A 22,922-nucleotide genomic window follows, 5' to 3' on the forward strand; every position below is an offset into this window, starting at 1 on the left:
TGGACATCAAAGATGACACAACCAAATTGACATTCAAATATAACTTAAGCGGTATTACAACCACGGATTATTCCATTTATGCATTTAAACTATATGAGCAACATGTTGAACTGAAAAAGATTGATGGTAAAATAATACTCAGAACTTAAATTCACTTTCTTAGAAACATAAATGACATTTTAATTTCATCAATCTCATATATTTCATAAACTGAAATTTATGGAAGATAACTTTCATTTTACGGAGTTTTCCACCATTGAGTAACTGAATGACTCTTTCATTTATTTCATAATCTGTCATTGGCATGTATTTCGTACTTGGTCTTAGTTCTGTCATTGTTTTGTTTTTTTATTCTTTTCTCTCAAAAGATCTATTATTTTGTCTCCCACTTTATTACCAGCGTATTCACCTGTTTCAGTAGCTGCTTTTGATAAGGCACTTTTTGCTACAGTTTTGGCAGTATCTTTTACCGTTTTATCAAACACTGTTTTCATCACGTCAAACACCCCTTCACCATAAATGTGTTTTCTGACATATTGATCCATTTCAGGATCAAAACATCTCTTATATTTACACTGTCTCATATTATTAGTCTAGATAAAAATTAAACGGGTGCCGATTTCACGAATAAATCTATACACCAGTCAATGCCATTTAAATCAATAGGTCTTCCTATCGAATCTTCAAGATAAAACCATATTTGGCTTATTGTATACAATGATGTAGGAAATATGATAAAAATCTTGGTTGATATTGAAATGGAAATCGTCTCGTTAAATTGTCTGTTGGTACTACAGCTACTGTATTAGACGATTGTCCATCAACTAATGAATCCGTAATAGCATCACAATTTACATTTATGACATCTATACTGTTGGTTGTATTCAGTAATTTTTTTTGTGCTCGTCAGGAGCCTGTTCACAGATGGTGCCAACTCAGATTATCCAGGAGCCCAGTGGATAAAGACCGAATCTCCCAGTCAGCAGCAGGTGGCAAATAGAATTTTTATTGCATGAAAATGCCTCCAGGAGCAGCTGACACCCTCAATGACCAAGGAGGCATCATTTCGACCTAATAAATGTCTATTTGCCACCCCCTGAATATTGCCGATGCATTTCAGTGGTTGAATTGGCAGAGTTCTTTTTTCAACGATGCTTTCAGGGTTGAGAGAGTAAAATTGGCGATGTACTTACTTCCCTTTGCCACCCTCTTGGAATCGTGTGAGCAGTGATTTCACAGTCACATGGTCACACATTGGGAGACCTTGTAATTTTCATAAAAATATTTAGTAACATGCGAGTTTCAGTTCCTGTAAGTTCCAGCAAAGAAACGATATATCCGTCGTCCTAGTCCGCCATGTTTGTGCTCATGCCAATAAGCCCCCTCAATAGCTGTTATTGCAGTTGAGTCTGCGGTCAAGTATTTTTTTGTTTAAAAAGGCATACAAATGAGGCGAAAGGGTCAATGTAAAGCAGAATTGACCCTTACACCTCGCTTGCATGTAAAACTGCTGATAACCACAATAACAGTTATTGTGAGACGGTAGAAGTCTCGTGGCCATTTCTAAGTGCTGTATAACACAACCCTTTCAAATATGTGAATTGCTTTGCAATTGTTCAATGCCAGTCCTCGCACTAAGACACAACACACTTTTAGACATGGTTACATGACTGATGACGTCATCACACTAAGTTTGCAGAAAATATTTATTTCATGCTAAGAGTTATTTTCTCATGTGGTAACCTCCCAGACTTGAAACTGAGAAAGTTATGTGACATGCACATTTTTCAGCTGCAAAGGATGCTGTGAAGTTTCCTGTTATTATCATAATATTGTTTTTAATATCATTATCATTATCATTATTATTAATAATAATAATATTATTGTTATTAAATAACAGTTTAGCTAGAAGGTTAGTCATGCAGCAAAACAAAACCGAAACTTTGAAATGTAATTACCCAGAAAAATGCTGTTCTTTCAGTGTGTATTTACTAAACTTTTGCTTTCATTGGAAGCGGATCTGTATGTGGCAATATTGATGCTTTTTCATCCATCCTATCTTGCAGATTAAAAGAAAGAGTGTGCGAACTCATGCCATTCAAAAAGTTGTTCACATTGGAACGTGAACAACGAGAGAAAAGGGAAATTGAAAGAGAGGTATGATATATCTAAACTTTTGCTACTGTATAGAGCATTTTAACATGTCATCATGGCAGCCATTTTGGTGTCCCAAAACCATGATGAAACGGTGGCCTTGTTAGTGTACCAAACTAATCCTGTGGAAGTTTAACTCTATTCTTATGTAGGCACTTTCTTTTGGTCCAACAAATGTGTGGCTATTGGTGTCATGAGTTAAAACGTTGTATTGACGAGTGCAGTTTGCACCAGGTGTAAGGAATCAGTAAAGGGGTACATTAAAGTGGGTTATTTTTGTGATGAATTAATTATATTTAATAACTATCAAGTGTTAATGCAGTCAATAGCGGGAGGATGTTTGCCATATAAACTGGCCTTAACCTCTCTGCTGTGATTCACTTTATCTTAAGCAAATCCAACGTCTTGCAGAAAAACTGCAAAGAGATGCAGCAATAAAAACATTGCAAAATGACGACTTAGAGTTTCAGGTCGAAAGACAAAAAAATACCTGGAAAGCATGGAAGAACAGTTATTTGCTGTAAGTTTGGGAGTTAGTTTTCTGCTTTTATGTTTTAAATGCAAAACATTATATTGCTGCTTGCCTAAAAGATTATCGACTAGCAAGTGGTGACTGTCAGATTTTGTAAAATATTAACATAGAGGCGACGGTGCTAATATCTTCTCTATCTTAAATGAGGTAATTCGTAATTTTCATAAATTGCGTTGGGGACTTCCATGTAACCCTTTCAAAGACTTTTGTGCATTTCGTGGATGGACATGTAAATTTTGTAATTTTCGCAATTGTCGTAACTTTAAACGGGCCTTCGTTGCAACCCTTTGAATAAATTTCATAGAGTTTGTCGGTGGTCTCGCGAATTTCAGTAAATTTCGCAGTTTTCGTAAATTTTGTAAGTTTTGCAATTCTTGTCACTTTGGAGGAGTCTTCTTGCAACCCACTGACTAAATTTCGAAGCTTTTGTTGTAGTCTTGCAAATTACAGTAAATTTTGCAGTTTTTGTAACTGCATTCAATCCTGAACGTTAGGAAGACCGTGGTGTCGTCAGCATATTGCATAATTTTTATTTCTTTTGTTCGACATTAATTCTTTTAATTGAGTGATCTTTTTTGAGAGTTCTGATGAAAAGTTTAATGCCAATTATAAAAAGCAAGCCAGACAGAGGACAGCCTTGTCTAACACCGCGTTGTAAACGAAGGAAGAAAGATGCATGGCCATTGTTCATTACACAACTAGAGGCTTCTTTATGCAAAACATATATCCATTTTAAACAACCAGACAAACTGTTAAAAGGTAATGGTTGCCAATATATCCAATATAAAGCTCTGGTTCTGTAAAACTTTGTCAAACTGGTTTGTTTAAATCACAGAATGGTTAATCATGATTTGGATCTCAGTATTTCTCTAACCAGATCATAAGCGAAGATAAATGGATTGTAAGCTAACACAACTGCTTGTTGTAACACGTCGGAGGTTCCTAAACACTAGGACAAGATCATTTCAGTAAAGTGTGACAGAGGACCCTGTTTTTAGCAAAGAAAGTCCACAAACCAACTCCTCTGTAAACATGAGTAGTCCCTTAAGTAACCTCTACCTAATACCAAGTCATGGGTGGTTGATCATTCCTGCTATCCATGTCTAAAATCTTGGCTAACACTCGCCACTTGATGAGTTGGAGGAGTATGGCTATATGGCATTGCAGATTAAAAGAAAGAGTGTGCAAACTCACACCATTCAAAAAGATGTACACGTTGGAACGTGAGCAACGAGAGAAACGGGAAATTGAAAGAGAGGTATGATAGACCTAAACGTTTGCTACTGTTTAGAGCGTTTTAACATGTTGTCACAGCAGCCATATTGGTGTCCGAAAACCATGACGAAACGGTGGCCTTGTTAGTGTACCAAACATATCCTGTGGGGGTTTAACTCTATTCTTATGTAGGCACTTTCTTTTGTTCCAACAAATTTGTGTGGCCGTTGGTGTTATGAGTTAAAACGTTGTATTGACTAGTGCAGTTTGCACCGGGCGTAAGGAATCAGTAAAGGGGTACATTAAAGTGGGTTATTTTTGTGATAAATTAATTATATTTAATAAGTATCAAGTGTTGATGAAGTCAATAGCGGGAGGATGTTTGCCATATAAACTGACGTTAACCTCTGTGCTGTGATTCATTTTATCTTTAGCAAATCCAACGTCATGCAGAAAAACTGGAAAGAGAGGCAGCAACAAAAACATGGCAAAAAGAGGACTTAGAGCTTGTGGTCGAACGACAAAAAAAACAGCTGGAAAGCAGGGACAACCAGTTATTCGCTGTAAGTTTGGGAGTTACGTTTCTTCATGTTTTAAATGCAAAACATTATATTGCTGCTTGGCTAAAAGATTATCGACTAGGTAAATGGTGACTGTCAGATTTTGTAAAAGATTAACATAGAGGCGACGGCGCTAATATCTTCTCTATCTTAAATGAGGTAGCTCTGAATTCCACCATCTTTCACCTAGCATTGTTAACTACTGCGCCTTTCAGTTACAGGCGAACTCAATGGTTTTATGCCTGGTTTCGGTCGATCATCTTAGCAGACCTGTCAGGAAACAGAAATTCAAAAGGTCACATCTGTGGGCTGTAATTGGTAGAATTCGTTCTTTTTTCAAGGTTGGTTGGTTATTGTCATAATCATGATTGATGCCAGCCAAAAACTCAGTCAATAGTTAGGATTTGATAGACCTGTGATAGAATGTTCAAGAAGGTAATATGTAAACAATCAATCCTACTATTTTTGTATAGGTGATTCAGGAGAATGAAGAACTGAAAAGATTTATACAGGACTCTAAACAATTGAAGGAAGGTAACAATGCTCTCAATTAACAGCTCAAATTTAAGCACCTGCTGTTGCAGTCTGTAGAATAGATCATGGAATACAGAGTGTGGAGTAAATAAATAAATAAGTAAATAAAATCACCTTTATTTACCCTCAGCTGTGTGCCCTCGGCGGCGACCATTAGTGTCATTACTTTTATTGGCTGTTGTCTTTTGTCGAATTTTCACTTTTTTTGAGATTTGGAGGGAGTCTTAAATCTTAGTGTTTGAGACACTCCCTGCTGAATTTATTTTTGACGCACCATATATCATCAGGTGGGTAAACATTCGCTTTCTGTTTGCATGCATGATTTAGTCCATGCTTTTGCAAAGTATCATAAATGTCGCATTTTGGGTAATTTTTATTGGGGACTTTCATGTGACCCTTTGAATAATTTTCGTAGCTTTCGCTAATGGGCTACCAAAATCTCGTAAATATCGCAGTTTTCATAAATTTCATAAAATTCGTAGTTTTGGCAAATGTTGTTAAAGACTTTCCTGAAACCCTTTAATGAATTTTGAGGTTCCATCGATCAGCTGGCGAATTATCGTAAATTTTCCAGTTTTAAGAAATTTCATAAAATTCGTAATTTTCATAAATTGCGTTGGGGACTTCCATGTAACCCTTTCAAAGACTTTTGTGCATTTCGTGGATGGACAGCCGAATTATCGTAAATTTTGCAGTTATTGTAAATTTTGTAATTTTCGCAATTGTCGTAACTTTAAACGGGCCTTCGTTGCAACCCTTTGAATAAATTTCATAGAGTTTGTCGGTGGTCTCGCGAATTTCAGTAAATTTCGCAGTTTTCGTCAATTTTGTAAGTTTTGCAATTCTTGTCACTTTGCAGAAGCCTTCCTTGCAATCCTTTCAATAAATTTCGTAGATTCTGTCAATGGTCTTGCGAATTACAGTACATTTTCGTCGTTTTCGTCAATTTTGTAATTTTCGCAATTTTCGTAACTTTGGAGGGGCTTTCCTTGCAGCCCAGTGAATAAATATCGTAGATTTTGTTGTTGGTCTTGCAAAATACAGTAAATTTTGCAGTTTTCGAAAATTTCGTAATTTTGACAATTTTTGTAACTTGGGTGAGGCCTTCCTTGCAACCCAATTAATGTCGTTGTTCCTAGCGAAAGTAAGTTAACCGTGGCGACTTGCGATTGAACCAGAGCTATTACTCAAATACAAACAACTCGTGATGGCGTTAATGGGGGAACACTGCCTTGCGTTTGGTTAGCCCATGCGACTTCCGGCGATAGCGTGACAAAACAACCTCACTTATCTCCCCAGCACTACGAGCTGAATGACAGACAGCACGTGCTGGATCGGACAAGAGTATCGGTTAGCAAGCGATGTTCAAAGGCGATGAAAAAACAACAAGCTTGGGGGAAGTCGCTGCGCAGACTTAACCGCCACTGATGCATGCAAGGCAATGCATCCCCCCAAGCCATGGAAGCCGGTGAGAAGCTAGTTCGGCGAGAAACGTTCAACAATGTTAGCCATCCTGGGAGCTACTGACTCTAATGTAGATTGAGGAGTTCTTATATAAAGCTGGTAACAGTCTGAGGACCAGCGACCCACGACTTTAATAAGCCAGTCTGGCAAGCCGGCAGCAGCAGCAACCGACGCAGCACCTATGCGGAAGCTATGGCCCTTGAGACTCTGGTAAGGAAGACCTGCGACCCTCGAACTGTCCCGTAGAAGGTGCGAAACCGCTCCCCGAGTAAGCAAATTACCTGACTGGAAGTAAAATAAGGGACCTTGTTGCGGCCGTGCTAAGAGAAAGTACTCTCGCATAGCCGAGACCGCGCAAAGGGTGGACGAAGTGCGAGCGATGGTGAGAGATTGCCCTCGCCTGTAAACATCTGTTTTTGAAGATTTTAGCTGCACCGTCATGCGCTGCGGGCATGCCAGGGTTGGATGAAAGGCTATACAATCAGTAGAAAGATCAAAAAACGGTCTAAATTTGCGAACACTGTTGTAGGTAAATTCACTGCATCGCAGGAAGGCGAAAAAGGCTAAATTGAAAGCGGCCCAGATCATGGAGAAATCCCGGGGGCTTAGCCATGATTGCAGAACAGGACGGATTGCCGAGAGAACCTGAGGGGTAACCGGTTGACGGCGAATACGCTGTTCGCCTTGGTAGCGGAGAATACCGCGTAAAACCTTGTGGAGAAGCTTGCCCTTCAGAGGGTCACTGTACCCAGCAGTGATATGGAGGTTGCGAACAGCTGCTAAATAGAGTTTAATTGTGCTATGACGCACCGTTCTAGCGAGATAGGAGGCAAAATAAATAAGAGTACCCTCGGAGGCGGGTAGGACATCCCCGTCTGGACCTAGGAGACGATTCATCAGGCAGAATTGTAAAAAGCGTTTTTCCCCACAGCTGTAGGCTCGATTTGTATTCTTGGAAAGACCCCAAGAAGCGTAGATGAGCACTTCCTCTCTCAAAGGGTCATTAGTGAAGGCGGGATGGTACAAGGAATCGGGTCGGCATCGGGTGCGAGGGCCCAGAAACGCTGCATCTGAAAGCGGGAGAGGGCATCAGCAATCTCATTTGAAACCCCAGGGACATGACGGGCCCGTACAAGAAAATTATGTTCCATGGATAGGAGAACAAGCTTTCTGACCAGTTCCATGATAAGGGGAGCTTTTGAATGCCCCGAATTTATGATAGATACCACTGATTCATTATCACACCAAAACTGCAGACGTTTTCCCTTGAAAAGTGGGTGCCATATAGCGCAGGCAACAACGATGGGGAAGAGTTCTTGCCACTCAATGCTTATACCCCGCTCTTGGTTCAAAAGCATAAGGGGAGGCCAGTGCCCTTGGAACCACTTTCCCTGAAAATAACTGCCGAACCCCACGGAGCCCGCTGCGTCAGTGTAGAGCTCTAGGTCTGGAGTAGGGGTAGTGGTGGACTCAAGAAAAAGGGAGCGCCCGTTCCATTTGGAGAGGAAAACTTTCCACATATCGAGGTCCCTAAAGAACTCCCTGTTAAGCCTGATGTGATGAAAACGACTAGGGACACCCTTAGTTAAATTAATGGCGCGTTGAAGGAAAGTCCTGCCGGGGACTACCACTTTACATGCAAACTGGAGAGTACCAATGAGTGATTGTAACTCAACCAGGCGCACGGAGCGGCGTTTCTTAAAGGATGTCAGCAAGTCATAAGTCCTGGAAAGTTTGTCCTGGGGTAAGCGGGCCTCCATGCGAATGGTATCTAAAACGATCCCCATAAATTCTATTTCTTGGGAGGGGCCTATGGTCTTGGACGCTACTACCGGGGCCCTAAGTGACATGAATACCCGTAAAAGAGTGCTGAAGCTAGTAAGACAAGCTAATCTAGAACTTTCAGCGATGAAGAAGTCGTCCAGGATGTGAATGACCCGCTGGAGACCATAGTTATGTTTTAGGATCCACTCGAGCCCATCGGAGAGCTGATTAAAAATGAACAGGGCACTGCGAAGCCCGAAGGGTAAGTACATGTCCACATAGTATTGAGATTTCCACAAAATACCCAGTAAGTTCCAGTCTTCGGGTGGATTGGTATAAGGCGAAAGGCTGATTTAAGATCAGTCTTAGCCATAAAGGCTCCCTTTCCCAGGGACTGGAGGATATGAATTGCATCGTCTACCCGAACATAGCTCAGGGAATAGGGATCCTTGGCAATGTAGTCATTTATACTATTTCCCTGTGGGTAGGAGAGGTGATAGATAGTTCGCCAGTCATTTGAGTGTTTTTTAGGAATAACTCCCACTGGATGACACTGGAAATTTGCTAAGGGAGGGGCAGGATAGGGACCGGCTACCCGTCCTAAGTTCACTTCCTTTTGCAGGTTGGCAGAAACTACATCAGGGTGCTGCGTCGCAGATATAAGGTTGGGGGAAATCCGGGCTGAACGCGGCCCACAATAACCAATACGAGCGCCTTCTTTAAGCGTACTTAGCAAATTAAAGACAAAATTACGATCTGGGTGATCGGTTAATTCTAAATCTAAGCGATAAATGTCAATAGGTGAGGATACTAATGGCTTCTGATGACGCCTTTGCTGCTCCACTTTACTTCTTGCTTCGCTCACTGGGTCTGGGGACTCCCGCGTTCCGGGCTTGGCCACTGGATTGTTGCTGAGGGCAGTCTTGGACGGTGTGGCCGTTTGAGTAGCAGCGGCGGCACACGTGCGGGTAGCTGCAGTTTCGGCGCCGGCACCCAGAGGACTTGTTGAAGTCAAAGCACACCGTCTGGGAACGACGCTGTTTTCTGTAGGGGTCAGCGGAAGGACACACATCTTCAGCGTGATAGGGACTCGAGCAGATACCGCAATGGGGCTTAGCTAGGCCCGAGAAGGTCACCGTCCATAACTCCAGGTCTACTTTGTCCCACTGAAGGGACAAATTGGAAGAGGCACGGCGACGAAATTGCTGGTCGTAGGAAAGCCAAGCAAGACCCTTGAATTTAGTTACCACGCAACTAATTATCTGCTGGTAATTAATCAGCTCAAGGGCCCGTCTTGGATAGGCAGTTACAATGACCAACATGTACACCATGTAGGCCTCCAGCCACTTCTGAAAAGAGTCTATAACGGGTTTTCTTTTCCTAACCATGGTGACCGGGGAACCCAGGGGACCTGAGGACGAGTCGTCTAAGCGGAGCTGAATTTCAGGGGCCTGGGACTAATACAAGTTGTCAGGTAAGAGTAAGGCAAGATCAACGTACTCACCCCGGAGTATTTTGTCCTCCATATTACGGTCCACTGGCCTCGACAGACCCAAAGGAGACGCCATACCCGAAGCTGCGAGAGTTTGGCTGGAGGGCGTTGGGCTGAAGGCGCTGTTTGTACGAACGGCGTCCAGAGCGCTGTGTACGGACCGGGATACAATGTCCTCAATGGCAGAACGCTGCGCTGGACTGAGGGCATCTCTTTGATCAGTAGAGTGATTAGTATGGAAGAGATCTTCCTCTGTATCTGACTGCAGCATGTCCTCAATAGAAGACAACGAGGCGCGGTCGGATAGGGCGCTGTCCTCCGGAATGCTGAGACGCCGGCCTTGAGTGGCGTCGATTTCACTGGCTGTAGTGGACGGCTGTTGTGTGGATGTTTTGTTCGCCGTATGACGAGTGCGTTGAGGCCGACCAGGTCTTCGTTTAGATTGACTGGCCTTTCCCGTCGATGCTCGCTTGAGCCGGGCGAGGAGTGCACTTTGGAGCCTGTTATGGGCAAATTCAGCGATTGAAGACGAAGTTTGAGGACCTCGCTGGATAGCTTCGATAGGTCCTCACTTCTGGTAGCGACCCGAGCAGTATTCGACGAGCGGCGAGAGCGAGCCATGGAAGGTTTACAAAAATTAAACGATAGATTTACAATAAGTAATAGCTACGTTGCTTAGACGAACTCAGAATGGACTCCGAACAGTTTTCCGAGCTTTTATACGGAGACGTTCGTCTGCTTGTAAGCCAGTAGAAAAGGCTGTACTACCGAACAGCTTACCCTAACACGTGTAACACCTTAAACATGAATAGTGCTTTAATGCTTTGCACCAATGCTATGGTACGTTATAACGTTCAGAAGATAACAAAGCTACAATGTTTTAGGTTTAGCTACAATAACGCTTACAGTTTGTTGACCTTTGCAATATAACTGCTCAATAGCTCTATAGAAAGTGATGCCGCCATGAACGGCTCATTCAGAACGTACGTCACGCTCCATTAACTATATTTTACTGGCGTGACAGTAAAATCTCATTGAATAAATATTGTTGATTTGTCGATGGTCTTGCAAAATAAAGTTAAGTTCGCAGTTTTCGTAAATTTTCTAATTTTTGCAATTTTTGTCACTTCGGAGGAGTCTTCTTGCAACCCACTGACTAAATTTCGAAGCTTTTGTTGTAGTCTTGCAAATTACAGTAAATTTTGCAGTTTTTGTAACTGCGTTCAATCCTGAACGTTAGGAAGACCGTGGTGTCGTCGGCATATTGCATAATTTTTATTTCTTTTGTTCGACATTAATTCTTTTAATTGAGTGATCTTTTTTGAGAGTTCTTATGAAAAGTTTAATGCCAATTATAAAAAGCAAGCCAGACAGAGGACAGCCTTGTCTAACACCGCGTTGTAAACGAAGGAAGAAAGATGCATGGCCATTGTTCATTACACAACTAGAGGCTTCTTTATGCAAAACATCTATCCGTTTTAAACAACCAGACAAACTGTTAAAAGGTAATGGTTGCCAATATATCCAATATAAAGCTCTGGTTCTGTAAAACTTTGTCAAACTGGTTTGTTTAAATCACAGAATGGTTAATCATGATTTGGATCTCAGTATTTCTCTAACCAGATCATAAGCGAAGATAAATGGATTGTAAGCTAACACAACTGCTTGTTGTAACACGTCGGAGGTTCCTAAACACTAGGACAAGATCATTTCAGTAAAGTGTGACAGAGGACCCTGTTTTTAGCAAAGAAAGTCCACAAACCAACTCCTCTGTAAACATGAGTAGTCCCTTAAGTAACCTCTACCTAATACCAAGTCATGGGTGGTTGATCATTCCTGCTATCCATGTCTAAAATCTTGGCTAACACTCGCCACTTGATGAGTTGGAGGAGTATGGCTATATGGCATTGCAGATTAAAAGAAAGAGTGTGCAAACTCACACCATTCAAAAAGATGTACACGTTGGAACGTGAGCAACGAGAGAAACGGGAAATTGAAAGAGAGGTATGATAGACCTAAACGTTTGCTACTGTTTAGAGCGTTTTAACATGTCGTCACAGCAGCCATATTGGTGTCCGAAAACCATGACGAAACGGTGGCCTTGTTAGTGTACCAAACATATCCTGTGGGGGTTTAACTCTATTCTTATGTAGGCACTTTCTTTTGTTCCAACAAATTTGTGTGGCCGTTGGTGTTACGAGTTAAAACGTTGTATTGACTAGTGCAGTTTGCACCGGGCGTAAGGAATCAGTAAAGGGGTACATTAAAGTGGGTTATTTTTGTGATAAATTAATTATATTTAATAAGTATCAAGTGTTGATGAAGTCAATAGCGGGAGGATGTTTGCCATATAAACTGACGTTAACCTCTGTGCTGTGATTCATTTTATCTTTAGCAAATCCAACGTCATGCAGAAAAACTGGAAAGAGAGGCAGCAACAAAAACATGGCAAAAAGAGGACTTAGAGCTTGTGGTCGAACGACAAAAAAAACAGCTGGAAAGCAGGGACAACCAGTTATTCGCTGTAAGTTTGGGAGTTACGTTTCTTCATGTTTTAAATGCAAAACATTATATTGCTGCTTGGCTAAAAGATTATCGACTAGGTAAATGGTGACTGTCAGATTTTGTAAAAGATTAACATAGAGGCGACGGCGCTAATATCTTCTCTATCTTAAATGAGGTAGCTCTGAATTCCACCATCTTTCACCTAGCATTGTTAACTACTGCGCCTTTCAGTTACAGGCGAACTCAATGGTTTTATGCCTGGTTTCGGTCGATCATCTTAGCAGACCTGTCAGGAAACAGAAATTCAAAAGGTCACATCTGTGGGCTGTAATTGGTAGAATTCGTTCTTTTTTCAAGGTTGGTTGGTTATTGTCATAATCATGATTGATGCCAGCCAAAAACTCAGTCAATAGTTAGGTTTTGATAGACCTGTGATAGAATGTTCAAGAAGGTAATATGTAAACAATCAATCCTACTATTTTTGTATAGGTGATTCAGGAGAATGAAGAACTGAAAAGATTTATACAGGACTCTAAACAATTGAAGGAAGGTAACAATGCTCTCAATTAACAGCTCAAATTTAAGCACCTGCTGTTGCAGTCTGTAGAATAGATCATGGAATACAGAGTGTGGAGTAAATAAATAAATAAGTAAATAAAATCACCTTTATTTACCCTCAGCTGTGTGCCCTCGGCGGCGACCATTAGTGTCATTACTTTTATTGGCTGTTGTCTTTTGTCGAATTTTCACTTTTTTTGAGATTTGGAGGGCGTCTTAAATCTTAGTGTTTGAGACACTCCCTGCTGAATTTATTTTTGACGCACCATATATCATCAGGTGGGTAAACATTCGCTTTCTGTTTGCATGCATGATTTAGTCCATGCTTTTGCAAAGTATCATAAATGTCGCATTTTGGGTAATTTTTATTGGGGACTTTCATGTGACCCTTTGAATAATTTTCGTAGCTTTCGCTAATGGGCTACCAAAATCTCGTAAATATCGCAATTTTCATAAATTTCATAAAATTCGTAGTTTTGGCAAATGTCGTTAAAGACTTTCCTGAAACCCTTTAATGAATTTTGAGGTTCCATCGATCAGCTGGCGAATTATCGTAAATTTTCCAGTTTTAAGAAATTTCGTAAAATTCGTAATTTTCATAAATTGCGTTGGGGACTTCCATGTAACCCTTTCAAAGACTTTTGTGCATTTCGTGGATGGACAGCCGAATTATCGTAAATTTTGCAGTTATTGTAAATTTTGTAATTTTCGCAATTGTCGTAACTTTAAACGGGCCTTCGTTGCAACCCTTTGAATAAATTTCATAGAGTTTGTCGGTGGTCTCGCGAATTTCAGTAAATTTCGCAGTTTTCGTCAATTTTGTAATTTTTGCAATTCTTGTCACTTTGCAGAAGCCTTCCTTGCAATCCTTTCAATAAATTTCGTAGATTCTGTCAATGGTCTTGCGAATTACAGTACATTTTCCTCGTTTTCGTCAATTTTGTAATTTTTGCAATTTTCGTAACTTTGGAGGGGCTTTCCTTGCAGCCCAGTGAATAAATATCGTAGATTTTGTTGTTGGTCTTGCAAAATACAGTAAATTTTGCAGTTTTCGAAAATTTCGTAATTTTGACAATTTTTGTAACTTGGGTGAGGCCTTCCTTGCAACCCAATGAATAAATATTGCTGATTTTGTCGATGGTCTTGCAAAATAAAGTTAAGTTCGCAGTTTTCGTAAATTTTCTAATTTTTGCAATTTTTGTCACTTCGGAGGAGTCTTCTTGCAACCCACTGACTAAATTTCGAAGCTTTTGTTGTAGTCTTGCAAATTACAGTAAATTTTGCAGTTTTTGTAACTGCGTTCAATCCTGAACGTTAGGAAGACCGTGGTGTCGTCAGCATATTGCATAATTTTTATTTCTTTTGTTCGACATTAATTCTTTTAATTGAGTGATCTTTTTTGAGAGTTCTGATGAAAAGTTTAATGCCAATTATAAAAAGCAAGCCAGACAGAGGACAGCCTTGTCTAACACCGCGTTGTAAACGAAGGAAGAAAGATGCATGGCCATTGTTCATTACACAACTAGAGGCTTCTTTATGCAAAACATCTATCCATTTTAAACAACCAGACAAACTGTTAAAAGGTAATGGTTGCCAATATATCCAATATAAAGCTCTGGTTCTGTAAAACTTTGTCAAACTGGTTTGTTTAAATCACAGAATGGTTAATCATGATTTGGATCTCAGTATTTCTCTAACCAGATCATAAGCGAAGATAAATGGATTGTAAGCTAACACAACTGCTTGTTGTAACACGTCGGAGGTTCCTAAACACTAGGACAAGATCATTTCAGTAAAGTGTGACAGAGGACCCTGTTTTTAGCAAAGAAAGTCCACAAACCAACTCCTCTGTAAACATGAGTAGTCCCTTAAGTAACCTCTACCTAATACCAAGTCATGGGTGGTTGATCATTCCTGCTATCCATGTCTAAAATCTTGGCTAACACTCGCCACTTGATGAGTTGGAGGAGTATGGCTATATGGCATTGCAGATTAAAAGAAAGAGTGTGCAAACTCACACCATTCAAAAAGATGTACACGTTGGAACGTGAGCAACGAGAGAAACGGGAAATTGAAAGAGAGGTATGATAGACCTAAACGTTTGCTACTGTTAAATAATAAATATCGTAGATTTTGTTGTTGGTCTTGAGTAGTCAATAGTGCTCGTTTGGGCCGTAGCCAATCAGGAGCCAGGGATCATACCACGTGAGCAGTTTTTTCCCATACATTCTCTTAAATTGTAAAATCCAAGATGGCCCCTTGGTGGAGCAAACATGGCGCCCGTGAGGTCAGAGCTCGCGCATGCCGAAATAAGGCCATAGACAGGAAGTGAGTTTCAGAATTGATTTTTATTGATTACAGGAAGTAAAAATTACATGGATGTGTATCCGCACGGAAACGACATGAAAGTGTTCGTGTCTACGACGCGTTTGTCGAAGACGAGTCCGTATCGTTTAGTCCGTGTGATGACTCTGAGATGTTTGGTGGCTGGGTTTCTCCAAAAGAAGTTGGGGTTGACGACGTTGATGTTGCGTCGTTCCTCGAGAGGTTGTGTGAGTTCGTCGAGTAGATTTTGTCGCATGACGTCATAATTGAGTTGCCTGGATCCTCGTACATTGAGTGAGAAGCCTCTGACTTTGCAGCAGACTTTGCCTTGGTGGGTTCTGTATCCGTAATTTTTGGGTCCAGCGGCAGTGAAATCGGTGATGAAATCGCCATCGTCGCGTTCGTTGGTCATCTCGCCCAGGTAATCGCCTAGGGTGACGTCGGTTTGACCTGGTTTGTGCGAGTAGATGACGGAGTCAGTGTCAAAGTAGAGAACTTGTTGCTTTAATTGGTCCAGGTAGCTGTATAATTTGAGACGCGCCCAGCAGGTGGTGAAAGCGGCGACGAAGATGTTGATTCGTCCGTTGTCAGGTTGATTGTCTTTGAGTTCGGCGTGGACGACCTCTAGGGCTTCGTCGTTGGCGATTCTGACTTGTCGTATGTCGTTGAAGGGGTTGGAAATGAGGGTAAAGAGTTGCGCGGCGTTGTAGACGACTTGGGTGGTGGGTCTGTGTAGGTTTTCGCCGAACTTGCCCCAGAAGGAGTTGAGCATGAGTTTGGCGGTGGCTTTGCGTCCTGGATTTTTCTGGATCATGGTTTGATCAAGAGCAATGCCTTCTTTCTGTTGGTATTGTTGCACGTACCGTGCCTTGTCTTCGGGGGTGTTACACCAGTTAGGGTAGCCAACGGATTCCTGTTTGATTTTTAGCCAGGTGTTCACGTAATCGGCGAAGAGTCCTTTAGGCCGTTGTTCTGGCGGGAAATGGTGTAGTTTGTGTATCTTGTTGAGCGTGTATCAAATGGCAACGGCTTTCTGGATTTCGGGTGTGCACCAGGTCCCTCGTAGCGTGCGTTGCTCGGTCGAGTGAGGGCAGTGATGCGATTTCTCTAGGAAGGGTTTGGTGATTTCGTGTTCCACGCACGATTGGCAGAGTGGGAAGGTGAGTTTACCTCCGTGCCTGAAAGGTAGAACGGGGTGGTATAGTTCGTGAGGCGGCAGTATGTCCACTTTGGCCATACCGAAGTAGTGGTGGATGTCTTGATCGTCGGGGTTGACGATGACTTGTGGGTGTCCTACGGGGTACTCGCCTTCCTTGTTGGCCCATGGGTAGAGCGACGTCATGTCGACGTACTTGGTTTTTTCTCCTTGGGCCACGTTGGTCACGTGATGCAGTTTGACGGCGTTCGTGCGCCCTCCGAAGAAGGCTTCTCGTGGCTCAAGCGGTTCGATGATTTCGAACGTGTCTAGGAACCGACGGAGATCAGGGTCGGTTTTGACCTCCAGGTCCCACTCGCATTCCCACTTGACGTGGAGCTGGTAGCCTTGGCGACTGAGAAGGTCGTGTTTCTGGAGCGTGGACATCCGTGCCATAGACATCCGTGGAATTCGTAGACGGTTCGAGTGTCTGGGTCGTATCCGTCCACGAGGTGATTGGCTAGACGGACTTTACCTCCGTTTCACACGGTGCGTATACGATCGCCTTGGTCAGTGTGTTGTAACAGGTGTTCTTGCCAGGCTAGCCATTTCAGGGCTTTGACAGACTGATTGGATCGGGCGCCGTGCCATCCTCGAGGTGGCCTGGAGGCGATGGTGTTGGGCGGTACGAGTGTCTTGCGCCAGAATCGGTTGCAGGCGGAGGCGATGGTGACGCATTTCTCCATGGGGTCGAAGTCGGCTTTTTGTTTGAATTCTTGCTGAAACTTTTGACAGCCTGCTTTGAGGAGTTTGACATCCGATTCGCAGTAGGCTTCCATTTCTTGCCGTATGACGAAATGGTAGTTGTCGTTGACTTTCTCTTGGTAACACTGTTCGAATTCGGCTTTCTTTTTGGCGGACATGCCGTCGGGATCGTACATGTCTCGCGGCGGCATGGGTCCTTCGTACTCTTGGTTTTCTAGGGTGTTGAATTTGTGCGGGAAGAATCCCTTGCAGAGTTCGTGGATTCTGAAGGTGGCGGGAAAGTCGGCCAGTGGGAACGGGAGAAAGCATAGGGAATCTTTGAAAGTCAGTCTGTCGGATCTCAGGGACAGTATCTTGGTGCCTACGGTGATTTGGTCTGTGACTTCTCGATGCGTGGCGTAACAGTGTTGTAAGATGAACATCCCGTCGTAGCCTTTGAGATTGTGAAAGAGGACGATGACATCCCGATCGTCTCCGTCCACGTAGACAGCGAGGGATTCGAGGTGGTCGAACATGTCAGCGGTGCAGGTGGGACCGTAGAAGGAGCAGAATTGATCCTCTTCATCGTCTTCTAGGCAGAGAAGAATGGGTGTCTGATTCCCTTCGGCATCGGTGATGGCTTCGTAGTCGCAGTACACTTGAAGGGGCAGATCTCTGTCCACCAAGACTCGCGTGTCTGGATCACCGGGTTCGGGTTCTTCGAAGGGTCGACCTTTGACTTCGTCGCGTGGCACGCGTTTCTTTTTGGGCTCGTCTTCGTCTTCGGGGATGCGTTGGATGTAACATCGGTGCGTCGGCAGAAAGACTTTTTTTTCGCAGATGTGGCATTTGCCCCATCTGCACGTGTGATCGGGGACACGATGGTCACCTCCTCGTCCAGTCCTGTGTTTTGGTTCGTAGATGTGGCAACAGTCTGGGCACTTTTTGTAAGTGTCGCAGATGGATGGGATGTTCAAGCTCCGCCGTTGCAGGTGGTAGTTGTAGCATTGGGCTCCGAAGAATTTTCTGTGGCACAATCGGCAGATCGAGGTGGGTGCTGGAAACTTGCCTCGTGCTAGGAGTCGTTTGGCTTCGATGAAATCGGGGCAGTCCTTTTGTTTGCAGGCAGGACACCATTTACCGTCGCAGGGATGACGTTGAAAGTCGTCGTGATCGTATCCTCGATTGCATTCGTCGCAGAAGTAGGATTTGCTTAGGAACCCACTGAACGAGTTGCATCCGTCGTAGTGACTGTCTTCTTTGATGAGGCAAATGATCTTGTCCGAGGGTTCGGGTCCCGCGTAGATGTGCATGTGAGGTGGGTCGATGGAAAGGACTTTGAGTTGGTACCCAGGTAACGCGGCCTGAAATTGCTGCAACTCAGGAATGCCGCAAGGTCCTTCGGGGACGTGGGCTAGACGGTGGAGTTCTTTGGCCAATCGCTCTTGGACGGGTCGTCCCTGTTTGAGATTGTGGTAATCTTGGTCTCGGGAATTTCCATTCGCGTCTACCAGGGCTTTCATGGTGACGATAGCGCGAGCGCAGCATAGATTGTCTTTGTTTTGGATGGTCACGCGCGACCGTTTGACGATTCCCCGTACGGCGGCACAGCTCGGTTTGTATCGTTTTCTGTGCCCACGCCCACGACCTGGGGTGCGTATGAAGGTGGTTTCCATGGTAAACGTGTCGTCGGGGGTGAATTCTTCGTTGGAGTTGAGTTTGGCCGCGAGAGACTGGAGATAAGTGTCTAGTCTTTCACTCCCTTCTTCGAATTCGCGCACGGTGAAGGTGGTGGATTGAAAGGCGTGCGTGAAGGCACTGGACTGCATGGTGAAATGGACCGTGGAGTTGGGTGTCAGGGTAGGATCCTGGGCGATTTGTTGCTCGATGGATCGTTGAAGGGCGTGAGTCAATTCTTGGCCTAGATTGTCCCTGGGAGTCACATCTCTGTGTTGTCTGAGCGTGGCTTCGAATCGTTGTTTGTTGAGGACATTTCTCCAGTTACGTCGAGCGCCTATGGGTCTTAATTGGAATTCTAGGAGTGGTCTCGTATTACCACCTCCAGTTTGGATCATCACTCGGTCGAGAGCCGGATCAAAGATCCAGTCGTCGTCATCGTCATCGAAGAGGAAGGCTTTGTCGTGGGTCCGTCTGTTCTGAGAAGACAATGACACAAACATCTAATTTTAACAATGAACACGTTTTTATTGGTTGTTTTTTACTGCCAGGGTGCCAAGCAAAGTATCTGACAATAACAATTTTTTGTCAGGTATATTGATTAACGCGTGATTAAAACTAAATCCTAAATAGATTCTCTTTTTCTCGTCACGCTTGTTGACATAATGACCATATACAGCAGTGTGATAAGGGCCTCTTTCATGAACCGTTTTACATTTACTCGTTCGTATTTCTATGTGACCGTACCGCCATTGTTTTTTCAGTATATCGTAATATATAATTTGTTCGTGAAGTTTGTTCAATAGTTCATTGTTCCTGCAGTCGAATATGTGTTGCCAGGTTGCCAGGCAAAGTATGTGACACTTTATTTCTTCTGGTAGCCTATCCCATCGACTCTGTAAGAGAGTGGGAACGATTTCTTAACCACCTATTATGAGCGTACTTAGTGGAGTAATCAGGGTAGAGGAAAGTCTTTTCTATGGGGGCGCATCTCTTAGCCTCTTTTATAGACTCAGCTAAATACGTACTTTTAGGTTTGTCGTCAATGTCGATGTAACATCCGTATATTCTTATATGTGTGAATCTGTCTTCTTTCTTCTTTTTTATACAACATGGTGAATTACATCGACATTGAACAATCTTAATGTGTCCTAGGCCCCATTGTTCTTTCAGTTTGCCGTAGGCTACTATTTCCTTGAGAAGACGTCGTACCTTTTTGTTTCTTCTACGCTCGAGTAGGATTTGATTCCTGGCCAGGCGCATTATATAGTCCTGTAGTTCATGAGGTAGTCTATCCCAGTAACTGCTATTCTGTGGGGGGTGAGGATAACATTCTCTTAACGTCCGGTATTCTGAGATAGGCATGATTTAACCCGTACCCTAAATATATTGCTCGCTTAAAGTTTTGTTCGTCCGTGAAGAATCCATACACGACCATGTGCTTATTTTCCATTCCTGGAACTCTTCCTTTGGGACAATAATCTAGCAGACATGTCTCTAGAACTACTTTGATTGCACCTAGCCCCCATTCTGCTTGGACCTTAGCGAAGGCTCGTATCTTGTTACAAAGCTCTCTCCTCGTTTCACGTTCATGCATCTCGGCGAGAGACTGGGCCTCTCTGAGGTGAAGGATGTAGGCCTGCATTTCAGTGGGGAGACAATCCCAGTAACTCTATGAACAAAGGCGTGACAAAAAAGATGTCGTCAGTCCAAGGTGGATACGAACTCAGTTAGGAAACACAACGTGTGACAGATCTGACAGTACAACTTCTCTTTGATCACCCCCTTGTTCATCTGATCATCGAGTGCCTGAGTGTAGCAATCGTAATGCACGTGGTACGAGCGCAGGTTTCGGTCTTAAGGATGACCTTGTCGCATAGGGTGCACGTTATACTCACTGCTTCATGTTGATCCATCTGTTGGTTCATCTCCTCGTCGGTCAGCTCCTGTGCCATGATTTTCAGCGCTCGATACAAGTCAAAAACTCAGAGTGCCGTGAACGGTTCGAGCCGATCTTTTTATACTTACGGTAAAACTGGATCCCAGGTTGCACTCGACCTGGGTCCAGTCTCCGACCGTGAGTGGGCGTGGTAGGGGGATACCCCCTATCCCCTGGGTCTATGGTAACACGTGATGTCGGCTTTTTTCGTTTGATTGGTGCATGATTGACATAAATCGAGGTGCGCGAATTCGGCGTTTTTTCAGTTTTTTCTTTTTCGGGCATGTCGACTGAACCTGGGCGCAGCGGCCGCCGACCTCGAAGTCGGTCCCCCGAAGAATCACCAAGACAAGTACGTCATCGTCGTCGTGCATGATCACACGATGATGAACCACCGAGACGTAGTCGTCGCCTTCGGGATCAGATACCCGAAGAAACACCGATTCAACAAGTGTGTTTCATTTGTCAGAGAGATATTCACATTGATTCTCTGGCATCGTGCCGGCGTACTCCTTGCTGCGGTGTGTTCATGCATCGGCATTGCTACCAGGAGATGGAGAGACGGGTTCTGACCTGCGGCAACTGCCGACGCGTGATCGACGATATTCAGTCTGAGGTCGTGTTGGAAACCGACGAGGAACTCGAGGAAGATGATAATGATGAGACCCCGTTACAGTCAGGTGCGGATGATGGTTTAGTTAGATTGGATCGAGAGTTGGAGCTATATCATAGTGAGGATAGACCTAATCACTGCCATCACGAGGGATCGTACCATTGGGATGAATTGCCGTATGACTTGGACCCTCAAGTTTGGCGACGTTATTATACCTTTCTCAGAAATTTCGTGACTCTGTATCAGGATCGAGACCTGTACATTCATGGTAGTGTGCGTCTCCCCGTAGAACCGACCCGAGAGGTCCGAGCTATTTTGTACCGTCTGTTCATTTACAACACCCCTTATTATACATATAACTTGATCCGAATTCAAAGGTTCAGACTGTTTTTTAGACGCGTGGAGGGACAAAGGGATATTGCGATTCAACAGCTCTGTCTACTACCTTTTCCTGGAGGCCCCTCGCTTTACCATGAGGACGGACTATGGACCTGACGCTGTTTTTTTAGTTTTTCATTTCGCAGTGGACATTCAACGCAGATTGATTCACGATGCCCTTGGAAATCTCAGAGACATTGGAAGACCCTTCGAGATGCACAATTCCTTGACGCGTTCGTGGAATCATTTGCCTTATCCCCTTCCTGTCACAGTGTGGTTCCAGTACTATCGCGAGATGGAGGACTTTGTGCGATCCACGGAGGGACGAACTCCAATGTACATTCACGGCACCGTGTTCTTTCCCCTCAGTGTCATTTCGTACGATCATATACGCATGGAGGTGTATCGCATGTTTTATTTTAACACCCCTTTCAGAGTGTTCACTTTCACCTCCACTATTAAGTTTAGGTTGTTATTCATATCTTCGTCGACGTTCGGGGACCAAAAAAGGATCGAACGACTGTTTGTGACATCGAATGCCTCGGATACTCTGTACCACAATGGCATGGTGTGTGAGACTTTCCATTTGTCCTGTAAGTTCTTGGCCCTGGAATAGTCAATGTCGTGTTGTTTGGCCAGTCGGTCCAGACGGTTGATCCCCGGGTCTCCTCGCGCTAGACGTTTCTTCAGTTTGGTACCAGGTCCCATGTACTGATAACCGGGCCAATGAAACTCGATCCCAGTCTTGCCCAACCATTTTTGGATGTCGATCCCATACCCTCGTTGACGACGCCGCCGGGTACTTCTCCTCAGGGGTGGTGCTTTTTTCCTCTTCTTAATCCGAGTCATAGGCCAGTCCTTTTCTCCAGGGCTCGAAATCTTCCCACCCTGCTTGTAACTTTTCTCCCGCTGTCGGTTTGGCCTTCTTGTACGTCTTTGCCTTGCCTTTGGGACTGTAACCACCATCGTCGTAGTCAATACCGAGTGATTTCAGTACACCTCTGGCTCTTTCGGATATGGGTGCTTTTTTAACTTTCTTGGATGATATGGGAGTTTTACCTAACGTGACTGGTTTGGGTGGAATGGTAGGTTTGGTAGTTTTCCACTCCTTTTTAAAACCTGACGTGGATGGTTTGGGAGTTTTCAGCTCCTTTTTCAGTCCTGTCGTGGAAAGTGGTTGTGGTGGGATGATCACTGGGGCTGCTGGTTGGTTGACTCCCTTGAGGATCTGTTTCAACAGATTTTCTACGGGTGCATCGGCCATGCCTTCGGGTTCCGTTGTTCCCTGGTACGACATGGGACCGCTTTTACCCGTCCGTATGCGTTTCACCAG

At 43.7% G+C, this 22,922-nt stretch overlaps 1 pseudogene; it reads left to right on the plus strand.

Moving 5' to 3' along the window:
• The first annotated feature begins 20,542 nt into the window (after nt 1-20,542).
• Nucleotides 20,543-21,768, plus strand: LOC149104218 (uncharacterized; annotated as a pseudogene).
• The last annotated feature ends 1,154 nt before the right edge of the window (nt 21,769-22,922 follow it).

This window comes from Orbicella faveolata, unplaced genomic scaffold (assembly GCF_042242905.1).
Source record: "Orbicella faveolata isolate gen_17 unplaced genomic scaffold, um_ofav_v1 contig_34, whole genome shotgun sequence".
Taxonomy (NCBI): domain Eukaryota; kingdom Metazoa; phylum Cnidaria; class Anthozoa; order Scleractinia; family Merulinidae; genus Orbicella; species Orbicella faveolata.